The 15,320-nt window shown below is 46.7% G+C and overlaps 1 long non-coding RNA gene across 1 annotated transcript; it reads left to right on the plus strand.

Annotated features, from left to right (window-relative positions):
- The first annotated feature begins 7,370 nt into the window (after positions 1–7,370).
- Positions 7,371–8,952, plus strand: LOC144148797 (uncharacterized). The gene is made up of 3 exons (XR_013318063.1): positions 7,371–7,549; positions 8,632–8,757; positions 8,870–8,952. It is a non-coding gene; the product is annotated as an uncharacterized LOC144148797 (long non-coding RNA).
- The last annotated feature ends 6,368 nt before the right edge of the window (positions 8,953–15,320 follow it).

Raw genomic sequence — 15,320 nt, forward strand, 5'->3', positions numbered from 1 at the left:
GTTGATATAACGGTAGCAAATCAAAACTAGGGACAATCGCTAGGGACAATCGCAAGAACAGCGAGTGGTACACCATTTGGCAGTGGAATTGTCGTGGGTGTCGGTGCAAGCGTTGTACCCTCCAGCAATTCTTAGGCTCTAAAAGCCCTGGGAGAGTGTCAGATGTCATTGTCCTGCAGGAAACGGGTGGGCCGGCAAAATTATCGGGATACACGTCTTATTTTGACGAGGAGCACACGGACGACAAGCGGACAGCGGTCACGACCCTGGTTAGGCGCAACGTTCTGGCGATGCGATGCGAAACGGTCCTAGGGTCAGTTGACCACGCACTCGTGGAGATTATCTCAGCTAAAAACGGGGAGAGGGAAGTGCCTTCGTACTGAACGTCTACAGTAGTCCTGAGAAGAGACATAGATTGAAGAACCTTTTCTGCAAGACCCTAGATATTGCGAGTAAGCAACCGCTTGTAATAGTGGGAGACTTTATTGCACCGCTCCCGGCGTGGGGATTCAAGAAGGATGTAATCAAAGGGAGCAATCTTTGTCTGGACTCTCAACAAGAGACCAACACTCTCATGACGGATTCTGTGCTCCACGCGCTCGGGAAACAGCGTCTGCGTAGACACCACTCCGGATCTTATATTCTTAAAGAATGTCGGGGAAGGCACCGTACGGTCAACCAACTTTGAGAAAAATTTGGGCAGCGACCACTTTATCATGGCCACCGAATTTGTAGCGGGCCCGAGGAAGCCTGGGTGTGGTACTGAAGTGAGGCCAATGGACTGCTATTTTTTTAGGCTGCAGTGGCGTTGCGAAGGCGCTGATGGCAACGAATAGTCGGTAGGAGCTACCCGCTGCATAATAGATTTGGGAGCGTGAGTCGCGCAGCTGCACGGTTACGTTAAGGCGTCGACTAAGAGAATGCCGGAGGAGGCGGGACTCAAGCAGACCGACGCCAGGCTCTTGCATATGTGGGACGCCAAAGAGGGTCTGCAAAGACGACTGGCCAAGCAAAAATACAATCGCAACCACTGCACGCGGCTAGCCAGACTCAACAGAGAAATTCAAGACTACACTTATCACTTGGCACAACAGACGTGGCAAAATAGATGTTACGAGATGGACAGGCAGATGGGGCTAGCAAAGACCTGGAAGACACTCAGGTTTCTCATAGACCCCCAAAAGGGCAAAACAATTCAGAAGCAGAATCTAAGCAAAATCATTCACAAATTCGAAGGCACAGACGAGGAGCCCGTAAACGAGAATTCGAAACAGATACGTGGACAACGACCCCCGGGTGAAACGCAAGCATTAAGAGGGACCTTGGAACTGTAAGTTGGATGAACCCCTAGCGCTGACCGACGTTCGCGGAGCCATTCAGGCGCTACGTACAAAGTAGGCTCCGGGTCCCGACGGCGTGACAGACAAGATGCTGCACAACCTGGACGACGACTCGATAGAAGGGCTGACTCGGTACTTGAACTTGTGTTGGGAACGCGGCGAGATGCCCGCAGAGTGGAAAGACGCAAAGACTGTAATGAATCCGAAGCGTGGAAAAACACTTCACATGGAGAACCTAAGAGGCAGTTTACTAAAGTCGTGTATGCAAAATTGTTAGAACACGGAGTCCTAAACAGGCTTCATCCGCTCATGAACGAAAGAGATCTTTTCCCCCTACCATAAACGGCTTTCGACCATGCTTGTCCACTCAAGACGTCATTTTGAGACTCAAGCATAAAATCCTTGACGGAGGACGGTGCTCGCTTGTAGACACCAGAGCCTTTCTCGGCCTGGACCTGACGAAGGCATTTAGTAGCTTCAAGCACGAGGCAATTATAGAGAGTCTAGAGAGCCTGGGGGTCAGCACAAGGACTTACAACTGCGTTAAGGACTTTCTGTCAAACAGAACGGCACGCCTGGTCGTTGGCGGGGTAGGGTCGGATATCATAGCGAGGGAGAGATCCAGGAGCGACTGCACAGAGCCGTGGACGCGTTGGTAGAATACGCTGCCGCGAAGGGTCTGTGTTGCTCGCCGCAGAAGACAGAGCTTCTGTTATATAATCCTAGAAGGCTAACAAATAGCGCAATGGAAGCAGCTAAGCGAAGTCCTGAGATTGAACTCTGGGCCGAGGGACTAATATTTCCCGTGGTCCACAGCATCATGGTGGGGGATCAAGATCCAAGCGAACGGGTACAACATGGAGGCTATCAAAGCGGTGGAGGGTGGTGTACATCAGACGACCCGACTCATCTCTCGCTTAGCCAGTCGGCATCGGGGAATGAAGGTGGAGAACCTCCGTAGGCTTGTACAAGCTTTCGTCGTGTGTCGCGGGGTGTACGTGGTGCCGTTCCTCAATATGCTCACAAGTGAGAAAGAAAAAGTAGATAGGCTGATGAGAAGAGCCTACAAACAGGCCTTGCTCATACCAATCACGACATCGACCGCAACTTTTTTCGCAATGGGGCTACAGAACTCGGTTGACGAATTGATATAAGTGCAACACATAGCACAAGTGGAGAGACCCTTGAGGAGCCAGACGGACAAACGCATCTTAGTTTCTTTCGGTATCCTCTACGAGTCGCAGTTTGTAGTGAAACACTCTCTCCCAATTACTACGAGAAGGGTACTGAAGATTCCCCATCTCCCGGCATACATGCACCTGCAGAGGGACGTGGCGAGAAGAACGGCCAGAGCGACAGCTCTGAAGAAGCAGCTCGAGCCCAACGCGGGCACGACAAATGTAAACAGAAGTTACTACGTTGACGCTGCGGACTATCAATTCACGCCAAGATCGCAGAGCAGATACGGCGCAATGGCTTGTGCGGTGGCGGACCATGAGGGGAACCTGGTCGCTTCCGGCTTGGTCTGGACGACGAGCCCCGAGGTAGGCGAGGAGGTGGCAATCGCCCTGGCAATCAAAGCTGCAGTCGCTACGGGCATCTCGACGACGACACAGCGCTGCCACTCACCCTTGACACGGCCAAAACCAGTGCTCCAGCATGGGCAATAGGGGAGAAGGATGTAACAGCTCGCTCGCTTAGACAGGGTTGCGATTGTCAGTGACTCGAAAGCTGCGATTAGGAACATCGCCAAATTCCGCGTGTCGCTTGAGGCTTCAGAAGTATAAGAATTAACAATGTATTAGGCTGGGTTTATTAAACGCTACCTATAAATAAATCTTTTGTTTCATATTTTTGTTAGCCACGTATACTAAAGATATTGCCGAGGGACAAAGTAATTACATTGTCGCTGGGCTTCCCTGTCGGCGCCATTCGATCTGGCGTGCCTGGCGAAGCAGAAGTGAGCGCGTGCAACAGCAACACCGCAACCAGTGAATTAGCCAATCAGTTAGGATTGTAGTGTTACTAGGAATTGTCGCTTGATTTAGTTACCGCTTAAAATATACGCAATAAAATTTCACAAGGAAATATATGTCTGGAGGTGATCTACCTCCAAGCTGGCAAATATTTCTCGCAAAAGAACCTGAACATTCGTTCAGAACCCATTGAGCAGTCAGTTGCCTTGTAGTCCTGATCACGCGTTGATACAAAACAAAACTTACGCTAATTAAGCATGGACAGCACGACATTTCATTCGTGGTTAATTGTTTATTTGGCTACAGTGAGGACATAAAGATTCCATGGAACCGCTGGCGTTTGGATTTGTCTGTTATACTTTATCATATTACCCTGTGCGACTGCCATAAGTTTAAAGCCCAGTTTCGTGGAAATTTCGGACTCTTGTCGGAAGAACAAGATAAGGAATCGATACCGTAAAAAATTAAAGTTCAGTACGTTTTATGGTTCATAGCGAGTGTTAACAAGCCAAAGGCAGGCTGAATATTTCACACCTACATGTGTTAATGATGGTGCTAGTTGCTGTATTTATTACGCAGCGTGGATTTAGCATTGTAGTGAACGGTTTTGTTTACGTATTGCAGGTGCTACAAAGAAAATTGTTTCCTGTGCACATGTCACCGATGCAGCAGAGAGCTCAAACCTTCGAAGCTGGACTATTCAACAATACTGCTGTTGAACGATGTATTGTGATCTTGACACGTTAAAGAACTACCAGGGAAGAGGGTCTAGATTTCATTTGCCTGAATGTTTGTTGTGTAGGATTCTCAAGCATTTAAACGAAGCATAAATCTCTTCGCGTTTCATGAGAAGCGCTTTTTTATTTTTTCTCGAATATTGTTTGTGTTTGCTTTCGTGTTTGTGTTTTCAACAAACTTTTTTTTATATTCTTGGCTCTAGTAATTGATGTTTCCCGTTGTAAATTTGACGTACACTTTAAAAAGTCACCAAGGAGACCTGGTTTGGTGTGTTGCTTCAAGTATTCGTGGGAAGTCACCTAATTGCTTTCCAATGTTGATGAAGTTTGGTTTTTGAGCCTTGCGGTCCGATTTTTGTTTTATTCGGCATTGTAGAGAAAACTCACTTGTGTGCAATAAACAATTTTTTCTATATTGTCATGTATAAAACAGAAATCGGGCCGCGAGGTAACTCGTAGAATATGGATTGAACGTAAGGACTGGCCAGAAAGCCAGAGTTGTAACTGAAAATAGCGTGCTGACCACGCATGGCATTAACATGGTAATATGCATTGTCAAGCATTGTCCAATATTGGCCTTGCAAAGATATGCCAATTGTTGCCAGTCCCGGGCAACTTGCCTCACTCCTTCACGGTCAACTGCAGTCCATATTCACATAGCTACAACGATTTGGTAGGCAAGTAACTAAGCCTTGGACACAAATGCGGAGATGCAAAGCCAGAATTAAGTGCCTAATACTTCAGCTACCATGAAGAATTTGCCGGTATGACCACTTATAACGTAAAGTTAAATACAATGGTACTACCTACATCGTAGCGGGGAGAAACCGAATCTCAGCCCAGGACAGACCCACACGATGGCCAAAGAGCATGCCACAAACTCCAAAGAGCACCCGCTATCCCAACTACTAATGTGGACCCGTAAATGTTTACTTTCAACACATGGATGGGATACTTTCAGTCTTGCAAAACAAGTCAATCAGATACCTGGACGCGATTTACTTGGCAAAAGTCAATTCACCACGCCAACATTTCCCGCCACATAGTCCACGCAACGCAAAAACGAAGAGATGTTCACATCCTTAAAATAAAAAAGATATCACGCTATTCCAAAACCATAAAATTCGTTGTTTCGCTAGTTGCTTCGTGGCTTGAAAAATAAAATAGGCGCGGATTACGTGCACCAAAAAATTTAGTTTCCTTCCACTTGTGAAGAAGGTTGACCTGCAAAGCAGCACGTCGTCTGCGGAGTGCAAGAAACAAAACACGTTTGTTAGTAATTTACGACTGAGCATACTTCCTATCCAATAACCTGAATAAAATTTGAAAAGGCCGAATCTTTGTCCTTGAAAACAAACGTAGAGCTGTGTCTTTCCCTCCCGCATCGTAGACATCGTACTGTTCGTGATACGCGCCAACCCAATCCACTGTACCAAAGATGGCACCGGACCTGTCGCATTAGGCTGTTTGACGGCCACATTGAACCTCACGCCAACACAACGGGCATCACATCAGTAAGGGTATAAAACCTACATCTCAGCATGCCCACATACCGCTGTCGTCTCCCAACCCGTGCATGCATAAACTGGCAACTGGTCATGAGCGGGTACTTAGAATGGAAATATACAGTGGAACATGTCGCCCTAAAAGCCCTTTAAGCTGAACGAACCATATTGGCCCACATGGACTATCCAAGCATGCTAGTTGCTGTTCCTCCCGAATGGATTCGCAGCTAGGAGACCAGCTGGAACTTAAGGTCGCAACTGCGGCGGCCGCGGCATTCTGTGGTTTTCGCGCCCATTCAAGCTGCTGTTCGAGCTGACGCTTCCCAAGTTTCCGCTCTTCCTCCAAGCGAGTGAAATGCATCCATCCTATACCGGGTTGACACCTCGAGCAGGGGCGTAGGGAGGGGGGGGCTTATGGGGCTTTAGCCCCCCCCCCCCCCCCCGAAATTTTGACGCGCTGTCATGCACGGCGACCAAGGCAACCACCTGCGCCGGAAACCATCCTAGGATTTTGTCCAGAACCCCAGGAGTCCTGTCCGGAAAGCGCACCAGCTCTCCCTTGGTGGCCCGTTTCCCTCCTGGTGGTCATTAGAGTTTTGAGCCGGCGCGCGCGCTTCGTGTCGCCGACAGACATTCAAGCCGACAATTCTACGTCGCTTTGTCGAGCGCCCCCCCACCCCACTGTGTGGCCGCGCACGCCGCCACACACCGCGCACGGCACTTATCCCTTTTTCCGCCGCCGATAGGCGACTAATTGTTTCCCGACGGACCCCCCATTCTCGTTCCACGCGCCCCGCCGTCCCGTTATTGCCGCCCTCGTTGTCAGCCAGACGACGTCGCGTTTTCAGGCCGGAAAGAAGACCACACGTAGCCGGCACGAGACACGCGACTAAATGACCTGCGCGACCCAATGTTTCCAAGCCTAGATCCCCAGAATGACTGGCGGGAGAAGCCCATTCAACCGTCTCGCGGGGACACCTTCAGGCGAAAACAACCCTTCTACCCGCGGTTGGTCCAAAGTGCTCGGGATCGCACAAAACGAGGGCCACCCAGACGGCCTCGTTAGTTCGTCATAGCCCTCCCCGCGAATACTTGCCGCAGTTCGTCGACCTGCCCGATACAGCAGCGTCCAAGCCTACCACTTCCCTCAAACCGAGGTGCCGACACCGGGCGCTGCGGCATCATTACAAACAAACGAAACGATGAGCAGCGCGCGTCCCTTCTTTGAACCCGCCCCGTGGCCGCCCGCGTCAAACCCAGAGGCGCGAAGTAATGCGTTTCCGTGCGCGCTCCGCGCTGTCCATTCATCACCGCATCCCAATCGGCGGGAAAAAAAAAAAGAACATATGACAGAATAAACGAGCAGCTCGCGATTTTAGGAAAAGAGGTGCTCGAACTTACCAGGTGCCCTCAAGCGTTTGCACGTGGTTTCGTTTGTTGTGTTTTACTTAATTGTTTTTCGTCTTTTCCTTTTTTTAGTGGTGGAAGAGAGTTACCAACGTTTCGGGGTTACGGGGGCGTTGTCCGCCGCAGTTTATGCACGGATTTGTGAATGCAACCAACCAGATCGCCACGAGATGCTGATTGGCACGTGCGTCGTGGGCGGAGCCTAAGTGACCGATCAAAACAACGAGACACGACGTCTCGGGGTCGGCTCCTCAGGGTTTCACACAAAGTTAGCTGTCCGATACGCTTATTTTACCTATTACTCTGCTCAACTTCAACTTCAGTCTGCAAATATTTTTTTCCTTCGTTTAAATATACTTTTAAAGAAACCTTCCCTACAATCGTCGTCGTCAGATCACCAGGGAAGATAAGAACCTTTAGTGTAAATATTCAACTTAATATGTCTTCGGAGTTCATCTGTCTGCCCTTCAATGCCGCGTAGCGACTGCACGGAATTCGGCGTTACAATATGTCACAGAAGAGGATATCGACATTTTTTCCTCCTACGTCCAAGCGTCCGTGCCAAGACACTGAAGCCAGCAAAGGTAACTATGCTATTTCTTTTACGGGTGTTCTTGTGTTCAATGTATGGTGTGTAAAATGCATGATCTTGAAGCCTAGAATCGGGTTTTCGTAGGCGGACAGGTAGTGGCAGCTACGTTTGCAAAATAGCAACATTATTACTGATAAACCAGTAGTTAAGTGACGGGAATAAGATGCATTATTTGCGAAAGTAAGCGTTAGCATAACCAACATGTAACAGCAACTCTTTCTCATAAAAGTCAGGTCTCCTGACTTTCATTCGTGGAGAAATTTGTTTGCATGCATTCTTTTCAGTACTGAGACCTTTTCTGTATATGTCCTATTTTTTTCCTTCAGTCATGCAACTGCTTGAAATTCAATCATGTTTGGTTTCGAAATCATTATTTCGATGTTGTCGCTGCCTTTCTTAAAATGTTTTCGCCACGCCGGCGTACAATGCCGACGATGCTGGCAGGACGAAAAGCACTGTGGATCAAGCCTTGCGCTGTCTTTTTATTCAGTAGGTCCTTCAGTCGCGTGATGAGACAACCCTCTTCCCCCTTCAAAGAAAAAATTTCTCTCTTTTCAAGAACACAGAGGAGCGCTCCCTTCCATGGCTTGCATAAAAAATCGAAAAAATCGCTACTCACGCTAAAAAAAATGTCCTCTTCCCTGACATGCAATTTTCACGTCTGGTTTTGATCACGCGTAGGATTGAACAGGCCGGATAACCACGGGAGTGACGGAGCTATGACGAGGCGCAGTCTAAAAAATTTGGTTTTTCAACAACTCGTATTGAGTTTGTCGCCACTGCACCCTTAGCCTAGGTGGCACATCTTACGCTGTTTCCCCTAAACACATATAGATTCCGCTTCTTAGTCCGAAAACAGCTTCCAAGTCACAAACCGGTGAACCAGCGCGTTACGCTGAGCATTGCAGGAAGCACCTTGCTCGCGCAAGCCAAAGGTGCAGTTTCACACACCGAAATTATGCTACTTATATACATGGCGGTAGGAGCTTATAAACAAAGATGGCGCATTATTGGGTCATTGGTTATAGCGAAGAGAGGGCTGCTGTTTATTTTTTTCCCTTGTGGTTTGCGCAGGTACTGGTTCAAGACAAAAAATCTCTACTGACACAAGAGACGAAGGACTGGTGCCAGAGCCACATCTGGAAACTCAGAAGCATGCGTCTGTACCGTCTGTACCGACAGGCTCAACATGCTCATCTGGTGAGAATTCGCACATATTTTACTTATTCGTTCAGTTATTGTGCACAATTTAGAAACAGATCGCTCATGTATCGAACCACGTATAGTGATATCAAATATTTAACTCTTTCAGATGCGCAAACGGTCCTAACAAGCAAATTTGACATAGGGCTGCACTCGAATTACTCAACAATGGAAGACCAGACCAGATATCAGCTGCTGACATCTCCGTGGATTCCACCTCAAGGATACAGATTCAAATCTACGAAAGATTTGAAGCAAAACCGAAGATTTCAGTCGGCATGGCTCGATAGATATCGATGGTTGAGCTACTCAGACCTTCAACAAGGTGCTTTTTGTCGAGTGTGCGTCCTGTTCTCCGGGCCGGAGGTTGGCAAGGACCAACATGCACGCACTGGAGCCCTCGTGTCTAAGCCTTTCCAGAAATGGAAGCACGCTCTCGAAATCTTTGATGCGCACGAAAGCACCAAATATCACCGTGATTGTCAACTGGCGGCTGATAACTTTATCCAAACGTTCTTAGGAAACCCACCTAGTGTGGTTCATCAGCTGGACCAGGGCAGACAAAATCAAATAAGAGAAAACAGAAGAAAATTGCAGCCTGTTGTTGAGACAGTTCTTTTTTGCGCATGGCAGGGTCTGGCTCTGCGTGGCCATAGGGACAGCGGTCCTCTGGACTTGAGCGCCGTCTCCGCGGAAAACGAAGGAAACTTCAGAGCGCTACTTCGAATGCGAGCCGATGGTGGTGATACAACTCTGAAGGACCACCTGGAGGGCTGCCCCAGTAATGCCTCGTATTTAAGCTCAGCGGTACAAAACCAAATTATAGAAATTTCTGGCGAAGTCATCAAAGAAAGATTGGTTGCAAAAGTAAACGCCTCAGGCTGCTTTGCAGTACTTGCCGATGAAACTACAGACATTGAACAGCTTACCGTATGCGCAAGGTACCTGAACATGGATACCGACAACATCGAAGAAGTGTTTTTAGGCTTTGTGCCAATACAGGACCAAAGCGGCAGAGCCCTTGCCGACACAATTATCAAATTTCTCATTGACCTAGGAATTAACATGCAACACCTTCGTGGCCAAGGGTATGACGGCGCAAGCTCTATGGCAGGTAGAACCAATGGTGTGCAAGCCGTCGTTCGCGAAAAATATCCGACCGCATTGTACACACATTGCGCCAGCCACTCCCTTAACCTAGTTTTGTGTGCGGCCTGCTCCATTACAGATATCCGAAACTGCTTTGGGACGCTAAAGGAAACATCGAATTTTTTCGGAAATCGGCGAACCGTTCGCACGTTCTGAGAAAAATGATAAGTTTGGTGTGCCCAGAGTCCACAAGGCAGCGGCTTCTGGGATTATGCGAAACGCGCTGGGTGGAAAAGCATGATGCAGTGCTTTCATTTGTCAGTCTTTTTGAAGCGGTGATCGCAGCACTAGAGGAAATTCAAGACAATGGCAGTGGTGAAAGTTCCGCTCAGGCGAATAGTTTGGCGTTAGCACTTTTTTACCAGCATTCCTCGTCAGCCTGCATGTGGCGAAGAATGTGCTTACATTGACTCTGCCGCTGTCAAAGAGGCTGCAGTCGAGCAGCATTGACATGAGCGCCGCGATGGACGACCTACACTTGGTACAGGAGACTATTCAGAATGACCGAGACAGTGCCACTGCCTCCTTCTCGAAAATATTTGCACAAGTGCAGGCCGTGGCAAACAAAATGAATGTCGAAATCACCAGCCGACGAGCCGGCGTCCGCCAGCAGGATCGTGGCGTTGCATTAAAAAATCCAGAGCAATATTTTAGAAGAACCGTATTCATTCCATTCATGGACTACGTGTTAGCACAGTTGCACCAACGGTTCGAAAAGCACAGGACAACATTAGAGTGTTTTTGTGTAATTGTGCCATCCGCAATTCCACCACTGCAAGACAATCGCGAGAAAGCAGCGGAAAACCTCGTCGCTAGTTTTCCACAGGACGTGGACGCAAGGGCTGCTTTGGGAGAACTGCGACTTTGGTGGGTAAAGTGGATGAACAAAGCAGCAAACCTCCACCCCAGCACAGGAATAACTGCCCTCTCTCACAGCGACTGCCAGTTGTATCCGAATGTGCACAAACTGCTTCAGATTCTAGTCACCCTTCCAGTGACAACTGCCACCGCAGAGAGAACATTTTCGAGCATGAGGTTGTTAAAGAACTACTTGCGCTCCACGATGTCCCAGGAACGCATGGTTGGCCTAGCGCTTCTGTACGATCACAGAGACGTTGATGTCAGCGTATCAGAAGTCATTGACCGCTTCGCTAAAATTCCCCGCCGAGCAAGCTTTGTCCTTTAAATAGAGAATCAGTAAGAAACCATTTCAAGTAAAAGAAACGATGTTAGTTCTGCTTCATAAGAGTGTAATTGTGGTAACGAATCATTGCACATTAGTTTTAGAAACCACAGAGATTGCTTCCGTTCACTGCAACCGCCCACATCATATAACAAGCACGTCAAGTACGAATCGCCCACCTTGCTCTGGAAAACCTGGTTTACGCAGCGTTTTTCAACAAGCCGTTGCTCTATGGGCTATGTGCAACTAAATGTACTGTCTGCTACTTACAAAAACTTTTGTCTCTTAAACTTCCGTCTTTTGTCATTCTATTAATGTCAAGTAGAGCCTTATTTTACATCGGGCACAACGCAATTGTGTTCACACTAAAGCACCTTTCAAATACACATTTTGTTTATATTTTAAGCATTTATGCTTCTACCCATTTTACCCATATGGTCCTGTTACATCACGACGCCAGTGTTCTAAAAGCACATTACAATTTCTAGGGTAATAGTTTTATTTTTGCCTGGGTTCACTGCGTTTCTATGTGTGGGGTTAACCTCATGTGCTCGCTGAACTTTATTCTTTGTTGGCCTTGTTTTATGTAATATGTACACTGTACAGTCACTGTTGCTTAAATATGTGCGTTAACTGAAGCTTTCCGATTTAAGTATCTTGTTGCTAGGTTTTCTGTATAAATGTGCACTTTGTTGCCAGTGAAACTTTTGTTGCCGTCATCCAAATGTAATCGTCTCGCTTTTTTCTCCACAAGTGTACGTTTTGACTCCTTTTTTTCTGTGAATAATCTTGGTGGAATTATCCGCTGTACGCGACTGTTAACAAGCTGCTCCTACGCCTTATAATGGCGTAAAAGACAGCGGCGTTCAGATTTGTCCCTAACCGTCGCATGTCAGCAAAAATGGAAAAAAAATTCTTGAATGACAAAGCGACATTAAAACGTCCGCCCGCAAGTTGTTTCGTGCTTTTCACGTTTATAATATCTACTGCATGCAATCTTTTGTTAGTTTTAGATGAATGTAGTTCTTTACTTCTGTGTATTTTGCTTTCATGTTTGTTAAGGATATCTGTTTATATTTTTACATATTTCTTTAAGTGTTAGTTGTTATGTAGACAAAACAAAATTGCATGCAGTGATAGCAGTTCTGCAGCAATTCTCGGAACATACGAATACATTTTATGAAGAAATATTTTATTTTTCTTGTTCTTGACAGTACGACGGGTTCAATAATTCGTCCCCAACGTGTAACATACATTGTTATCAGTTAATAGTTAATCAGTTAATAGTTAATAGTCAGTTAATTTATTATGTATAATATACATAAATACTTATTATACATATTTATCATATCTTCAAAATGAGTACCTCACGCGAATGGATGGAATCGGACTTTATCAATTCGGAAACCAGTGGTAAATGAACTTCTATTGCCTTGTCTATGTTATAACATACTCTGTCCACTTTGCTATTGTTGATAGCAACTAGTGAGTGTACAAATTGTTTTATTGCCTTATATGTGTATAATTTCTTACCATGGTTTTCTTTGTTCACTGATCCTATGTATATTTTTTCTTTTTCGATCCCCAATACGTAATGCACTTCGGGGCCCTTAGTGTACCTAAACAAATAAATAAAAAGCATATTTTTACTCCCTTGAAAAATCATATGGAGGAGGTCGAGGTGCAGTCTCAGCCCCCCCCCCCCCCCCCCCCCCCCCCGAGCAAAATTTCTGGCTACGCCCCTGACCTCGAGGGTTTCGAGCTCTATGCTAGGGGACATACACGTGGGTGTGCATTTCGCTACCCAGTCGTAGGCATCTCATTGTGTGCACAACAAACAAAACCCAGATCCAAACCACTCAAGCGTTGTGGTGACTACGGTCCCGCTTGTGTCAAAATGGCAACGGATTGTGATGGATCACCAGTAGAAAGGAAAGCGAAGAGACGCATTGTCGTTGTAGCAGAAAGAAAAGCCGGTCGAAGTCCTTGTCGCCAACACACACCGAAATGGAACTGAAGACGTAGGTACAAATACGATGCAGCTGTGCAGACAAGTAGTCAATGAGTACCGCCAGGCCTTGTCCTTGGGAGCAAATGAGCACACGTACGTATCCAAAGGAATTTTAATGCATAATGGAGCACACCAAAACATAAGCGACATTACATTGTGAAGCATATGCATTCAAGTACAGTGGATAAAGAATACATTGTAATTTGTAAAATATACACAAGTACTCAAAGGAGGAACAACGTAAAAGGGACCATCGCACACTATGTAACTCGCACACTATGTATAAATGCCAATCGTCCATGAAAATAAGACAACCTGCATGTAAGGGCCGGTGAGGAAGCGACCGCCTCGGCACTCCTGTACGAATAAGATCATTCTGGGGTATGGTCCAAAATGAGCAATTTTCTGATTCATATCGCGTTTATTCTTCCTCTTTTTAGTTTATGGATGGGACTTGGTATGCCTATAACCTAAATATGACCCCGAAGTAAATACAAACCAACTAAAATATGGAGTGTAGCGCGTTACCGATTCAGGTGCCATCTGAATATATTTGAGGAAGGTATCATACCTTTGTGAGTGTTTTTTGAAAACAATATTAGAAAAATAAGCCGTCCCTGCTGGGTGCAAACATCTGACCTATTTTCTCTGGGAATGAACACAGGCGGCATATTTCGGATGTCTAATTCCTCTATGTCCTCTATTTCCTCTACTTGTAGATGTCCAATCCTGACTCAGAAATTGCCAAGAGCAGGCAACAGTGCTGCCGACGTTGAGGAAGATTCCGAAGCATTGTAGATATCCTGTGAAACATGTGTACATTCCCTCGACCTTTTATTACGCCGTGATTATAACTGCGAAGCCACTGTAGCCGCAACAGGAGCGAACGCAAGCGCGCTTTCCTGGCAGACCCGTACGGCAACAGGTCCTCATCGAGTTCTCCGTACGCAATCATTTCTCCGATTCAGAACAATCGAAGTGAGCTTCTCGTAAAATTCCGATGCACTCATACGAAAAAAGTCCAAACGAAAAGCTGTAGCCTCTAGAGGGAAGGAGATCACCAGTGTCCATTAGCTTCTGAAGCTCTTCCGTACTTTCAACCTCACGAACGAAGCTAGCTGCGTACTGATCATCTGTGATTCGAGATTGAAGATGAGAGCAAACAAAAAATGCCCCGATCATCTATGTAGGCAACAGTATTTTTGTACCAACTGCACCAGAGTTAACGTTATGACGTGCTCTGCCAAAGAAAGCCACAGTAACGATTAAGACCATCGGGGACACTGTCTTTCGGGGTCTGATGAAATCCAGACGGGGGTATGTAATAACTATGAAGGGCGAAAATGCAGATAAAATGGAGCGAACAAATTATACAGTGCTTCGGCCTTGCAGAATAGAAAATTCTTTTGTAAAAAAGCAACAATGGCATGGTGGGTACAAGGCGTCTAAATAAAAAATGGTGTTCAAAACTCTAAGAAAAACGCCCCGGGGCAATGTCAAAATCGGCCAACCTGTTTTCAGCAGAAAATCTCTGATTTTTAAGTCAGGTTTTCCGAGCATATCGTTGGTTGCGTTTAGGGTGGAATACGCTTCTAATAGTGCCGCGGTCTCCGGAGGTATATCGGTATGTCGGCTTTTTTTCTGCCAGTTTGGCAACGATAGCGAGCTTCATGTTTGCTGTATACTTTTGGGGGTTTGCATCGCGAAGACTGAAAACCTGCGGAGGCGGGGAGGTGTATATACGGACGACGTTGCAGTAATTATATCAATTTTATGGCTCTTCGATTGACGCGGGAGAAATGGTGTCCACCTGGCATGCTGCGAAGCCCAGTGCCCCCTTTACCCAATCCAAAGACTCATTTTCTTCTGTGAAGAATAACCAGTGTGTTTGAACAAAAAGGCTGACAAAGTCCTCTAAATGAGCTGCAAACTCATTCTGCCGTTTGTGGCGCGAAGGAAGAAATACCGCGTGTTTCAGAAGTCGCAGTTCGTGCTCCGAAACTAATTTGTATAACTCCAATGAACCGTCCTGAAAATGATTCCACAAGAACACGGGCTTAAGGAGGGGGGCAATGTGCGGCGCAAGCAACCTCGAGGTGTTTCCAAAAGCTCAACTGCGATGAACCACTGGCTGTAGAGGACGCCACCACGTCCAGTACAAGAGGGCGAAGCTGGGCTTCAGCGCTGCAGAATTCAGCCCACGGTAAGAGAACAAGA

The sequence above is a fragment of the Haemaphysalis longicornis genome, unplaced genomic scaffold (assembly GCF_048455015.1).
Source record: "Haemaphysalis longicornis isolate Haplotype H1 unplaced genomic scaffold, Haemaphysalis longicornis Haplotype H1 scaffold_8, whole genome shotgun sequence".
Taxonomy (NCBI): domain Eukaryota; kingdom Metazoa; phylum Arthropoda; class Arachnida; order Ixodida; family Ixodidae; genus Haemaphysalis; species Haemaphysalis longicornis.